Source organism: Delphinus delphis, chromosome 7 (genome assembly GCF_949987515.2).
Source record: "Delphinus delphis chromosome 7, mDelDel1.2, whole genome shotgun sequence".
NCBI lineage: Eukaryota > Metazoa > Chordata > Mammalia > Artiodactyla > Delphinidae > Delphinus > Delphinus delphis.
This window is the reverse complement of record NC_082689.1, coordinates 28106413-28120028: the sequence shown is the minus strand read 5'-3', so window position 1 is coordinate 28120028 and position 13616 is coordinate 28106413.

Sequence of the window (13616 nt, the reverse complement as noted above, 5' to 3'; positions counted from 1 at the left end):
CCCTGAAGGGGGAGAAAAGGTCATACATTTGGGACAGGAGTATGATCCCGACCTGAAGTTCACAGACCTTTTTTATCTGAGCAGGCTTCAGTTTCCCATCTAAATGATTCATGGAAAGCTGAGAGCGTGTGAGCCGTCCACCTCCCCCAGGGGTTTTTGTAGCGCTCGGCTGCAGACTCAGGAGTCAACTGGCCAAGCGAGGATTTCTGGGGGAGCCAGTGAACCTCGGACTCCTCACAGGTAGGCTGATTCTACTTGGTGACCGTAGACATGGGGCAGGGGAAATCCTGAACAACTGTCACCATTTATCTCCTGCTAAGTGGTCTCCCTGCTCACACACTTAACACTTCCTCCCTTGCTTAAAGCTTGCTGATGATTTCCCATTGCTCTTAGAGTAAGATCTAAACTCCTAACCGTGGCCTGTGAGTGAGTGTCCTCTATGCCCTTGGACAGGGGCAGACTGTCGCTCTGCCCCATCTAGTCCTGGGTGTCTGTTATCATTACCACTTAACTCTCTTTTCCACCCCTCTCCACCATCCAAGTCTCTCATCTACCTGATATCTCAGGTGTTCTATGAGTGACAGTAACACTCTAGATTTGGATTTTTATAGGCTAGCTGTTCACTCCATATTGAATTTATATTGTACTCAGAATGTTCCAGGTTTTGTGAGCTTGAAGTTTATACAATTTGGGGACGCTTTTTAAGACAAGGAATGCAAAAATGTGAATACGAGATTGAATGTTTATTTAGGACTATTAATCACCACAAGTTGCACATTTGAAAGAGGTAACAAATACCACAAACATTAAAAATAAAGAAAAAACTCAGTATTAATATTATCTTTATTAGCTCACCAACATACCCTAAAATCTTTTTTTCTTGCATACTCTTTGATTACCTCTTGAGGTGACAAAGATTTTGTAATAATTATTTTCTATAGAGAGATTGGAAAGAAAATTGTCTTTCCTCTAGTGTAGTTGTTTACAACTTATTTGAAATTATAAAGTATTAGAATAAACTAAAAGTTCTTTTTCAGCTTATTGATTCCATGTTGGTAATGTCTCCTTCATTACGTTTTCCACAATTTCCTTCTCAGGAGATGCTCCTTCCTCAGGGCAACTCCTGGAAGACTTTAGCCTTGACCTTGCTAGGCTTCTTCACCCCTGCCCTCCCCCTCCCCTCAACCCCACACCCACACCCACCTCCATCCCCCCCACCAGCTGAGGTTGCTGAAGCTTGTCCAACTCAGCCAAGTACTCGTCAACTTCAGTGTTCCCCTCCCCAGCTCTGATCCTTGGAGACAGAGAGAAGGTTCGGGTGCTCAGTGGTCCGTCAGGGGCTGCTTGTTGCCAAGACTCATTGGTGGGACTTCCCTGGTGGCACAGTGGTTAAGAATCTGCCTGCCAATGCACGGGACACACATTCGATCCCTGGCCCAGGATGATTCCACATGCCGCGAAGCAACTAAACCTGTGAGCCACAACTACTGCGCCCTCGTGCCACAACTACTGAAGCTCACGTGCCTAGAGTCCGTGCTCTGCAACAAGAGAAGCCACCGCAATGAGAAACCCAGACACTGCAGTGAAGAGTAGCCCCTGCTCGCTGCAACTAGAGAAAGCCCGTGCACAGCAACAAAGACCCAACGCAGCCAAAAATAAAGAGATAAAATAAATAATAATTTTAAAAAGCCCAGACATTCTCTACTTCTAAAAAAAAAAAGACTCATTGGTGAAGGCAATGCTAGCAGTGTGCCTGTCCTGCCACAATGCCAGGACCACCTGCCGGGCACGGAGGGTGACCTCTGGCTGGGGCCAGCCTGCTGCCTCCTCCTCGCAACCCCCATGGAGGACACATTCAGCCTTGGAAGAACCCAGGAAAATGTGAGACCCTCCACCTTGGCTGCTTTAGCTTTGGGAGAAAACCCACCTCTCAAACTTCTTCACCTCAGGACATTAAAATCAAAACAAAACCACTCTTACACCTCAGTGAGGAAATTCTCTGTTCTCATGGCATGTCCTTGAGGCAGGTGTAAAAATAGTATCCATGTTTTATACATAAGGAAACCACGGCTGGAAAGGGGGATGGTTTGCTGGGGGAAGTCATTTTATCAGCTCTGACTTCCCAAGCACTGCATCTTCACTACACATTTTTTTTTTTTTCTTCACTAGACATTTTAATGTCTTCTTTAAACTTTCTAAAATCCCTAAAATAGTCATGATAGCTGCATGTAATATATTGACTTGATACCGTGGAAATGGAATTACATTTTCACAGAATGTTGGTATGAATTTTTTGTCTTCATCAAAATGTATATTTAAATTACTGAAGAATAATACTACTACATAGTATGATAATGGAATAGTAACTCTGTCATTTGGGGTAAATTACTTAACTTCTGCACTTTATTTCTCTGTTCTTTAAAGCACAGGGAGAATCTACCTCACAGGTTGTTCCAAACATTAGAAAAACTTTCTATATATAAAATATATTTTGACCTGAGACACTTACAGGTCTTTCACAGATGGTAGTCGTTAATATCGTAATGTTTGCATCTTAATTGTATTTATTCATCCTTTGCTCTTTAAAAGTACTCTCTTAGTGGTTTATGTTGAATCTCCTTATTTCAGTGGTAAGCTCCTACAGTGTAAACATCGTGTTTTCTATCAATATCTTTGTGCTTCTCAAATAAGATGCATGATAACGCTTTGTGCTTATCATGCATTCACTAAACATTATCTGGAATGGGAAATTGTTTTATGTTCTGAAGGTAATGAGAACTCTGAACACATTTAACAGATAAAATCTCTGCTCTCATTTTTAGGAATGTTCTTGCCCTTATTGGTTGAACAATTAGGGGTCAGCAGGGGTTGACCAGATGGTAGTGTTTTTAGCATTTGCATTTGGTAGGGGGAAAAAACCCTGCGTGCACACATAGATAGTGTATGGTAAGCCAGCATATGTGAGCATAGCTCACAGGTTTTACACGAAAAAAAAAAAAAAGAAAAGGCACTTTCCTGGTGGTCGGTCCAGTGGCTAAGGCACTGCGCTCCCAAAGCAGGGGGCCTGGGTTAGGGAACAAGATCCTACACGCTGCAACTAAGAGTCTGCATGCCTCCACTAAGAAGAGTTCGCATGCCACAACTACAGATCCCACATGCTGCAACGAAGCTCCAACGTGCTGCAACTAAGACCCGGTGCAGCCAAATAAATAAAATAAATAAATAAGATGAGATTTAGTAATCCTCTCTGTGAACACAAGAGACCAGACATTGAAGGGTAACAAAGCTATGACTATGCTCACCCTAGGATTTTGACAAGTCTGAGCATATCTGGGCAAGTCTGGAGGACCAGGGGTTGCAGAGTTAGACCAAGATTCTATTTGCATCAGTGGTTCTCAACATTGGCTGTACTTTAGAATCACCTGAGGTGCCTCTAAAACTCCCCAGAACAATTAACTCAGAATCTTTGAGAGTAGAACTCAGCCATCCATATTCTTTACATTTCTCCAGGGGTTCCTATAATATGCAGATGAGGTTGGGAAACACTGACATGTGAAAGACCTAGGAACATCCTAGGTAATGCTCCATTATTGCAGTTACACTAACCTTCAATCTGAGGGAAACTTTTTTTTTTTTTTTGCGGTATGCGGGCCTCTCACTGTTGTGGCCTCTCCTGTTGCGGAGCACAGGCTCCGGACGCGCAGGCTCAGCGGCCACGGCTCATGGGCCCAACCACTCTGCGGCATGTGGGATCTTCCCGGACCGGGGCACGAACCCGTGTCCCCTGCATTGGCAGACGGACTCTCAACCACTGCACCACCAGGGAAGCCCTGGTTAGTGTTTTAAACAGCCTTCTTCCTCTACGACTTTGTTATAATTCCCTGTGTTTGAGGGCAATCTGAGGAGCCCCGTGATTATCCATGTGTACTCACAAACGACCCCTCTCCTCTTTTTGGATGGTTCTGCAGAATCCTTGAGCAAAGCCTGAGTATTTTTACTTGATCCAGGGTGTGAATTCTTTCTCTGAGTCTCCTCCACCTCTGGAGCAATTAAATGCCAGAATCCTGGGTGAATATGCTCAGAAAATCCTAGATACATGTGAATTTGCCGCAGGTACACAATTTAGATTTTCTCTGTGATTCGTTTCAAAAAGTAGAGCTTTTAGGTAAGTAAATAAGATTTGGGGAGAATATTCAAAGTAGTTAATTTAATTTTTTTACGTTTCTTTTTAAGAGTGAGTAGTTAAAATGATACAACTAATTCTCATATACACCTTGTTAAAAACTCAAATGGTACAGAGGTATACTGAATCAATGTGTGGGGACGTCCCTCCATTTCCCCCAGTAATCTTTTTTCTCTAGTTGTAAGTGCTATCACATCACTCAAGACACTACACTAAACATTTACATACACAGGTAACTACAGAAACACTTGTTTATTTTAATATAATTGGATTATACTGATATTTTTTGCAGTTCTCCCACCTTCATAAAATATGTCTTAGAAAGCTCTCTTTATTAGGATATATAAACATATCTCATTCTTTTTAACTGTGGTGTATATTTCACAGTAAAACTACACTGTCATACATTCAATTGTTCCTCTATTGAGAGACATTTAGGATATTTCTAATTGTTTGCTACAATAAGCAATTTCGCAGAGACAGTTTTCTAAAAATACACATTTAACTTTGTGAATAAGCATGTCCTTAAGAGAGATCTTTCAGAGTGGAATTGTTGAATTAAGGGACAGGTGCATTTAAATATTGACAGAAGCTGATAGAATGGCTGTGTCCATTTACTTTCCCCCTAACATTGTGTGGAGTCATCAGTCTCACTGTCAGCTGAGTCTCCCTGTATGATGGGGCATCATCAGGATTTTGTGTGAGCAGACAAAGAGAGATTTTGGCAAATTTTCCAGAGTACATTGGACCCCTCAGCTATTGAAAGCAGGCCTTCAGTTCCTGAGTTGTAGAGTTTGCTCCAGTAGGTGATGGAGGACAGGATTTGTACGCTTGTGGTTTCTGAAGTAAGCATTTCTTTTCATGTCTGTGAGGTTTCTTTCATAATGCTATGCTTTATTAATAAAACTTTCCAAGCACATTTCCTCCCCTCTGCAGCAGTTTGTGTTCTAAGTGTGGTTACAGCTGTCAGTAGGTCAGTTGTAATTATCTGATCTGGATTGCAACCCTGTCTCTCCTCCTAAACGACTCAGCGGGGAGAAGCCAAAACCATTTTTTAACCCTAAAAATCATTCCCTTTGGCTTTTCCAGAGCTTACGTAGGAAGAGAGACCTACTAAACTCTTAGCTTCTCTCCAGTGAATAGCTTCATTTATTGTTCAGTGGTTAAGGAATAACACTGATAGCTGGTATTCTGTGCTGTAACCCCCTCTAATCACACTGTGCTCTCTTGTCCCTGCAATAGTCCCAGCTCTCAACTTTGCAGGACCCTCCAGGCCTATCTTGAGCCAGGGAATTAAAATGCCATAGTTGTCTTTTTTTTTTAGTTTATTTTATTGAGGTACAGTCGATTTACAATGTTGTGTTCATTTCTGCTGTACAGCAAAGAGATTCTGTTACACATAAATATACATTATTTTTCATATTCTTTTCCATTATGGTTTATGCCAGGATACTGAATATAGTTCCCTATAGGACCTTGTTGCTTATCCATTCTGTATATAAGAGTTTGCATCTGCTAACCCCGAAATCCCACTCCTTCCCTCCCCCACCTCCCTCCCCCTTGGCAACCACAAGTCGTTCTCTATGTCTGTGAGTCTGTTTCGTAGATAAGTTCATTTTTGTCATATTTTAGATTCCACATATAAGTGATATCATATGGTATTTGTCTTTCTCTGTCTGACTTACTTCACTTAGTATGATAATCTCTGGGCCCATCCATGTTGCTGCAAATGAAAATGCCATAGTTTTATGACACTTTATGGCTCCTATGACAATAAATTATCTGTAGTGGGGGAAAAAAGCTGTGGAAAATTAATATGTATTCTCCATATTACATGAAGTGGAGTGGTAATGGGTGAGGGGAGAAGAAGGCTGTAAAAATATTTGGATTTTAGATGTATTTTAGATCAGAAGTAGAAAGAAGAATGAAGCAGAAAATATAACAACAATTTAAGAGGATTAACCAGCGGACATCATCTTGTTGACCACTTGCTAGTTACAGCATTTGCTTATTTCTAATCCCCATGACAACTCTATGAAGTAATGTCATTTCTTCATCTGAAGATGTGGAGACTGAGGCTCAAAGTAGCTACATGACATGGCCAGAGGCTCATGAATAATAAGCAATTTTGCAGGATTCAAACCTATGTTTGCCTTGTTTCAAAATCTTTGCTGTTCTCACCATAGTACAGTTTGCTCCAGTCAAATGCGAATTTCAGTTAGAGTAAATAAGTTTTTTTAGAATAAGTATGTCCCAAATAATTCCACAGGGTTATACTTATCCTATAAAATTATTCATCATTTATCTGAATTTAACTAGACAGACTGTATTTTTATTTATTAAATCTGGCAACAGAAGACTCCCTAACCTAGTAGAGCCAAGAGCAGGGGTGGAGGAGAGGAAAAGGTGAAAATCTCTCTCCCTCTTATCCATTGTTCATTTCTGGGTTCTCTTTATAGCTCTTTCCCTGCTTCTCTCAAGGTAGCATGACCCACACCCGGTGATATTCTCACATATGCCCTAGATTTTGATAGTAGTTTCTAGAGAGAATGTGACTGGTTTTTTTTTTTTTTAGAAGATGTTGGGGGTAGGAGTTTAGTAATTTATTTATTTATTTTTGCTGTGTTGGGTCTTCATTTCTGTGCAAGGGCTTTCTCTAGTTGTGCCAAGCGGGGGCCTCTCTTCATTGTGGTGTGTGGGCCTCTCACTACTGTGGCCTCTCTTGTTGCAGAGCACAGGCTCCAGATGTGCAGGCTCAGTAGTTGTGGCTCATGGGCCTAGTTGCTCCACGGCATGTGGAATCCTCCCAGACCAGGGCTCGAACCCGTGTCCCCTGCACTAGCAGGCAGACTCTCAACCACTGCGCCACCAGGGAAGCCCAATGTGACTGTTTTTGATGACCTGTGTCCTAAATCAATGGGCCAATTTGGACACCAAGGTTAAAGATTGCCAATCTTGTTTTAGATAATGCAAAGAAGATGTTCCTTAGTTTTAAAGTTGTCAGATGTTAGCTTGGAAGATACAAAAATTTTTCTAAAGGAAGGATATGCAAGGTGGTGGGGAGGCAATCGTGCCCAACCGTGATTAGATATAGAATTTGTTCTACCGGGGTTGTAAATCAGCCAAAACTTGCTACCTCATAACAAGCACTGTTTGGTTTTCTGCAGAATTCAAAGATAACCTCCTATTCTTAAGGATAAGATAAAGGCACTAATAGAGAAATATGTTTGGAGATGGTGCTTTTACCAAGTTTGAGGACATCTGTAAAGCAACTATACTCCAATAAAAACTAATTAAGAAAAGAAAAAAAGGGCTTCCCTGGTGGCGCAGTGGTTGAGAGTCCTCCTGCCGATGCAGGGGACGCGGGTTCGTGCCCCGGTCCGGGAATATCCCACATGCCGTGAAGCGGCTAGGCCCGTGAGCCATGGCTGCTGAGCCTGCACGTCCGGAGCCTGTGCTCCGCAACGGGAGAGGCCACAACAGTGAGAAGCCCACGTACCACACACACACAAAAAAGTTTGAGGACATCTGTGGACACCCAGCTGTATGCCACTGGCACACCATCAAGACTGGGACATTTTAAAATGGCGGCTCTGGATGTATAGAAGTGGTGATGCCACAGACTCACGGGGTCGGGCCAGGAATGTCATATGGGTGTCAAACAGAGCTGTTATTGAAGCTGTTCCTCTTTAGCATTCACCTCTGCATAAAAGAAACCTCTGTGATTGCCTGGCCAGGTTTACTTCTGGCTGCTCTTAGCCTGGTAGCACCCAAGGTCCAGGAGGGCCCAGGGACCCTGCATCTACTCACCGTAACTCAGGGGTGATTGGGAGTGTTGCTGTAGCCTTGTCTAGCTTGGTGGAGTGGGGGACTGGGTGCCCAGACACCCTGCCAGTGCTGAGAATGTTCTTCAGCGTGGGATTTGTTAGAGTAAATGACTGGACACGGGCTCTAGGTTTTGAGTGACGATAGTTGCTTAAACAAGTCTTTCTATATAATAAGGAGTCCTATCCCAGTCTATTCCTGCCTCCTCAATTTCTTTTAGAATTTATGCTACATTCTAAAGGCATGTACTGTGCTGAGAAATGCTCTGAAAGGGGGTTCTATAAAGAACGTCATTCAGAAAGATGACAAAGATGACAAATACTGTACTGTAAACTCTTCACCTCGGAATTTGGAATAAATGAACCCACTATGGTAATCAGTATAACATTAGTAGTATACAAGTGACAATCTGAGGGGAAATCCAAAAAAATCAGTGAAAGGCTTTTTTCTCTAACTTTCCTTTTCACTTCTAATTCCTTACTTTCTCTGATTTATTTGCTTGATTAAATCCAACTTTTTTGTTACCATATTTGAACAGAGCTTAGTCTCATTCCTTCCAAGGTTCTAACTTAAAGTGAAAAGTTGGTAGGTTCTGTAGATTGTTTTTAAGAGTACTTTCTTACATTTAATTTTTTTTATGTTAAAGTATAGTTGATTTACAATGTTGTGTTTGTTTCAGGTGTACAGCAAAGTGATTCAGTTATACATATACATATATCCATTCTTTTCAGATTCTTTTCCCATATAGGTTATTAAAGATTGAGTAGAGTTTCCTGTGCTATACAGTAGGTCCTTGTTGATTATCTATTTTATATATAGTAGTGTGTGTATGTTAATCCCCAAACTCCTAATTTATCCCTCTCCTGCCACCTTTCCCCTTTGGTAACCATAAATTTGTTATTGAAGTCTCTGAGTCTTTCTGTTTTGTAAATAAGTTCATTTGTATCATTTTTTTAGCTTCCACATATAAACGATATCATATGATATTTGTCTTTCTCTGTCTGACTTACTTCATTTAGTATGATAATCTCTAGGTCAATCCATGTTGCTGCAAATGGGATATATCCAGAGAAAACCATAATTGGAAAAGATATTGATACATGCAACCCAATGTTCACTACAGTACTATTTACAATTGCCAAGACATGGAAGCAACATGAATGTCCATCAACAGAGGAATGGATGAAGAACATGTGGTACATATATACAATGGAATATTACTTAGCCATAAAAATGAGAGTACTTTTATTTGTCTTTTGGAGAGAGAAATGGATGCAGCTTAGTGATGAACCCAAACCCTGGAATAACAGAGATTTGAATTATCATCCTAGGTTTACCCTTTACCACTGCAGGGCAGGAGGTAGAGCTCAACTGATTGCTATGTTTATTCAGAGCATAAAAGTGCCAACTGGGGATTTTTATGGAAGTTTCATCACATAGGCATGATCAAACATTAACTGAATTTCCAGCCTCTCTTCAGAGAACTGGGTGGGTGGGTGGAGGTGAAAGTTTCAAGCTTCTAATCATGGCTTGGTCTTTCTGATGACCAGTCCCATCCAGAAGCCCACCAAGAGTCACCTCATTAGAACAAAATACATTCCTATTATCCAGGAAATTCCAAGGGACTTAGGAGCTTCGTGTCAGGATGCAGGGTCAAAGACCCATATTAGAATAAAAGATGCTCCTGGTGTATCTATTTAGGAAATTACAAGGGTTTTAGGAGCTCTGTGCCAGGAACTGGGAGCAGAGATGAATATATACATTTTCTATTATCTCACAGCAACAAAGGCTAAGCTATGAGAGTTGGTGCCAGGCTGCCTCTGCCCAGAGGAAGGGGTGTCTTCTCCTAATTCACTCAGAGGTGCCTATGGGCTAGTGATAGTCCTAGAGAGGACAGAAGATTAACTTATTTGGGGCAGTAACTGTGCTGTGGTTCCAGAATTCTTTCCTCTCAGAAAAGTATTCTGGACAGTCTACCTCTAAGATAGGGCTTTTTAGGTCCCAACTTCTGTTAGAGATCTTCCTAAGTAGTAAACATTCATGGAGTATTTCCAGTCAACAGAAAGCTAGGAGATCAGAAGTTCTGTAAAATGAAAAAGGAATTATATCTGTCTTTTTACTTCCAGGATGCTTACCTAAATGTTTCTTATCATCATTTTTTTTTTTTCAGTGAACATACAGGATTCTAATGTTGCTAAGCCTTTCCTAATTGTCTCCGAATTCTTTAAATTAAATATAACGAATGTTGCATATTTAAAATATGCTTATCAGCCTGTTCTTCAATTAAGTTTGTAATGATTTCATTCCCTTTGTTGCGGCAAGAATGGCCATGTTGTCACCCTAAAAATATGGGACCTGGAGTCAAACTACCCGGGTTTGAATCCCATCTTTGCCACTTACCATCTGTGGCAGGTTACATTTTCCCAGATGGACACACAGTCCTCCTGTTCCTCTTGCTCTTCTTCTTTTATTTTTTTTTCCCTTATAAATTTATTTATTTTTGGCTGTGTTGGGTCTTGTTGCTGCGCCCGGGCTTTCTCTAGTTGCGGAGAGCAGGGGCAACTCTTCATTGTGGTGCACAGGCTTCTCATTGCGGTGGCTTCTCTTGTTGCGGAGCACCGGCTCTAGGTGCACAGGCTTCAGTAGTTGTGGCACGCGGGCTCAGTAGTTGTGGCTCACGGACTCTAGAGCCCAGGCTCAGTAGTTGTAGCGCACGGGCTTAGTTGCTCCATGGCATGTGGGATCTTCCCAGACCAGGGCTCGAACCTGTGTCCCCTGCTTTGGCAGGTGGATTCTTAACCACTGCGCCACCAGGGAAGCCCTCTTATGCTCTTCTTATAAGGGGATATTGACTCCACTTTTATCAAGGTAGGGGGCAGATTTATCCACTTGAATCTGGACAGGTCTCTAATTGTCATAGAAGTAAAACTATGTGACTTTCAAGACTAGGTCTTAAAAGGCATATGTGGACCATTACACAGCAACACAAGGAACTAACAATTGATACATGCACAAGTGGATGGATCTGAAGGGCATTATGTGTAGTGAAAAAAAAGCCAATCTTAAAAGGTTATGTACTGTGCGATTCCATTTATGTAACATTCTTGAAATGATAAAGCTATAGAGTTGAAGAACAGGTGTGCTGTTGCCAAGGGACAGGTATCAGGGTGGGGAGGAGTGGGCGTGACTATAAAGAAATAGCACAAGGGAGTTCCTGGATGGAACAGTTTTGTATGTTGATTGTGGTGGCAATTACATGCATCTTAACGTGAAATCGAATTGCACAGAACACAGGCGCAGGCACACACATACACAAATAAGGGCATGTAATAACTGGTAAAATGGAGTAAGTTCACAGTCTAGTTAATTGTATGGTTAATTTCCTGGTTATGATATTGGCCTACAGTTACAGAAGATCACTACTGGGGGAAGCTGAGTGATGGGTTCATGGGACTCTATTACTATATTTGCAACTTCCTGTTAGTCTATAATTAACTCAATATAAAAAGTTTTTTTTTGTTTGTTATTTTAGGTCGTACAGGTTTCATTGGTCCTTTCAGGATGCTTGTTTTTGGAGCCCAGCTGTGATGCTATAGCTATGTCCAGGCTACATGGAGAGGTTATTGTGGGGTTCTGCATGACAGCCCCATCTGCGGTCCCAGTCAATAGACACATGAGTGGGGAAACAGCCACAGCTGCCATCTGACTGCAACCGCGTGTGAGACCCCAGGTGAGAATCTCTAAATAAGAACTGCCCAGCTGAGCCTAGTCAACCTCTAGCGAGGTAACAGTAAAGTAATATTATTGCTTTAAGCCACTAGGGTTTGAGATAATTCATTAGGCGACAAAAGATGACCGGAATACCATCAATGTGACCTGGGCACCTCTGTGCCCCAGGTTTTTTATTTACTTATGAAAAAGTAATAGTGCCTGCACGACAGTTTATTGCAAGCACGAAACAAGTAATCGAGTAAAGAATCTAGGGCAGTGCTTAATGAGGTTCATAAATGTTAGCTCCAGTTATTATTACTGTGTATCCAAATTATAACAAAAGGACAAGCAAGATATTAAATAGCCCATTTAGGTCTGGGTCAATTCCAGAATGACACTAAATGACTTGTACCCTCTTATCCCCAGAGATTGAGAGCAAGCCACAAGAACTTGGCAATGGAGTGGCTTCTATCTTGAGCACATCCTGGTATGACCTCTACCCTGTGGTTTGCCTGTGGGGTAAGTGTACATTCTAAAAATAAATAATGGTTCTATTAAGTTACCCCCCTCTACCTCAACCCCAGAGGGAGTAACTTATTTGTTCTATATGGGTTAAAAGTATTTGTGGGTGCTAATCTGCTCCTTGGGATGAAGAACATTCTTTTATGGAAAATGTCTGTTGCTTGAACAACACTTCAGCTAGTTGGAAACCCACTTTGTAATACACAGCATTAAAAAAGGCCTTCTCGGGCTCCCCTGGTGGCGCAGTGGTTGAGTCCGCCTGCCGATGCAGGGGACACGGGTTCGTGCCCCGGTCCGGGAAGATCCCACATGCTGCGGAGCGGCTGGGCCCGTAAGCCATGGCCGCTGAGCCTCCGCGTCCGGAGCCTGTGCTCCGCAACGGGAGAGGCCACAACAGTGAGAGGCCTGCGTACCGCAAAAAAAAAAAAAAAAGGCCTTCTCCCTTTCCCCAATTTGAGCACAGAGTGTGCTAAATCAAAGCCCTCTTTTCACTGTGCACCATTAAACAAAAAATTATCCTATAATTCCCACCCTACTCCTACCTCCTGACCACACAGTTATTGCACCTTCAGGTCAGGACAGCAGACAACCTTTGGAAGGAAGAATTGACAGAAGGGGAGGCAGAATTGATTCAGAGGAGCATGGTGTCCTGAGGTCACCCCCAAGGAGTCTGAATTTCCCTCCAGAGTTAGTGCCTGGTTGGAAACCAAGGAGGGGCCATTTCACCCAAAAGTGCTGACTACAGCTGCCTGGCAGCGCAGGGATGCACTGCAGCAATAGAAGCCCTTGGGCAGCATCTGGATAAATACTTAGAACTTCAGACTTTGGAAAATGCCGAATCATTAACCCTTAGGTTTTAGTCCTTGCCTGTGATCTGTATGGGTGTTTTTGGAGGTTGCCCTGAAATCTGGATTCACTATGACTAACTCAGCCCAGTCAACCTTGTCTGTAATACTTAATCCCTACACAGAAAGAAAAAACTGAGAGAGGAAAAAAACTTGATGTGTGGGACAGGGGGAGGAGGGTAGGGGTGCTGGGGACACACCCACACCCACACCCACACAGATGATGGAACAGTTTCTGCATCATCAATTTGAACTCTTTATCTGAGTTATCACAAAACACCATTAAAATATAACCTGAGGGCTTCCCTGGTGGCGCAGTGGTTGAGAGTCCGCCTGCGATGCAGGGGACACAGATTCGTGCCCTGGGCCGGGAAGATCCCACATGCCGCGGAGCGGCTGGGCCCGTGAGCCATGGCCACTGAGCCTGCGTGTCCGGAGCCTGTGCTCTGCAACGGGAGAGGCCACAACAGTGAGAGGCCCGCGTAACGCAAAAAAAAAAAAAAAAAAAAAAAAAAAAATATATATATATA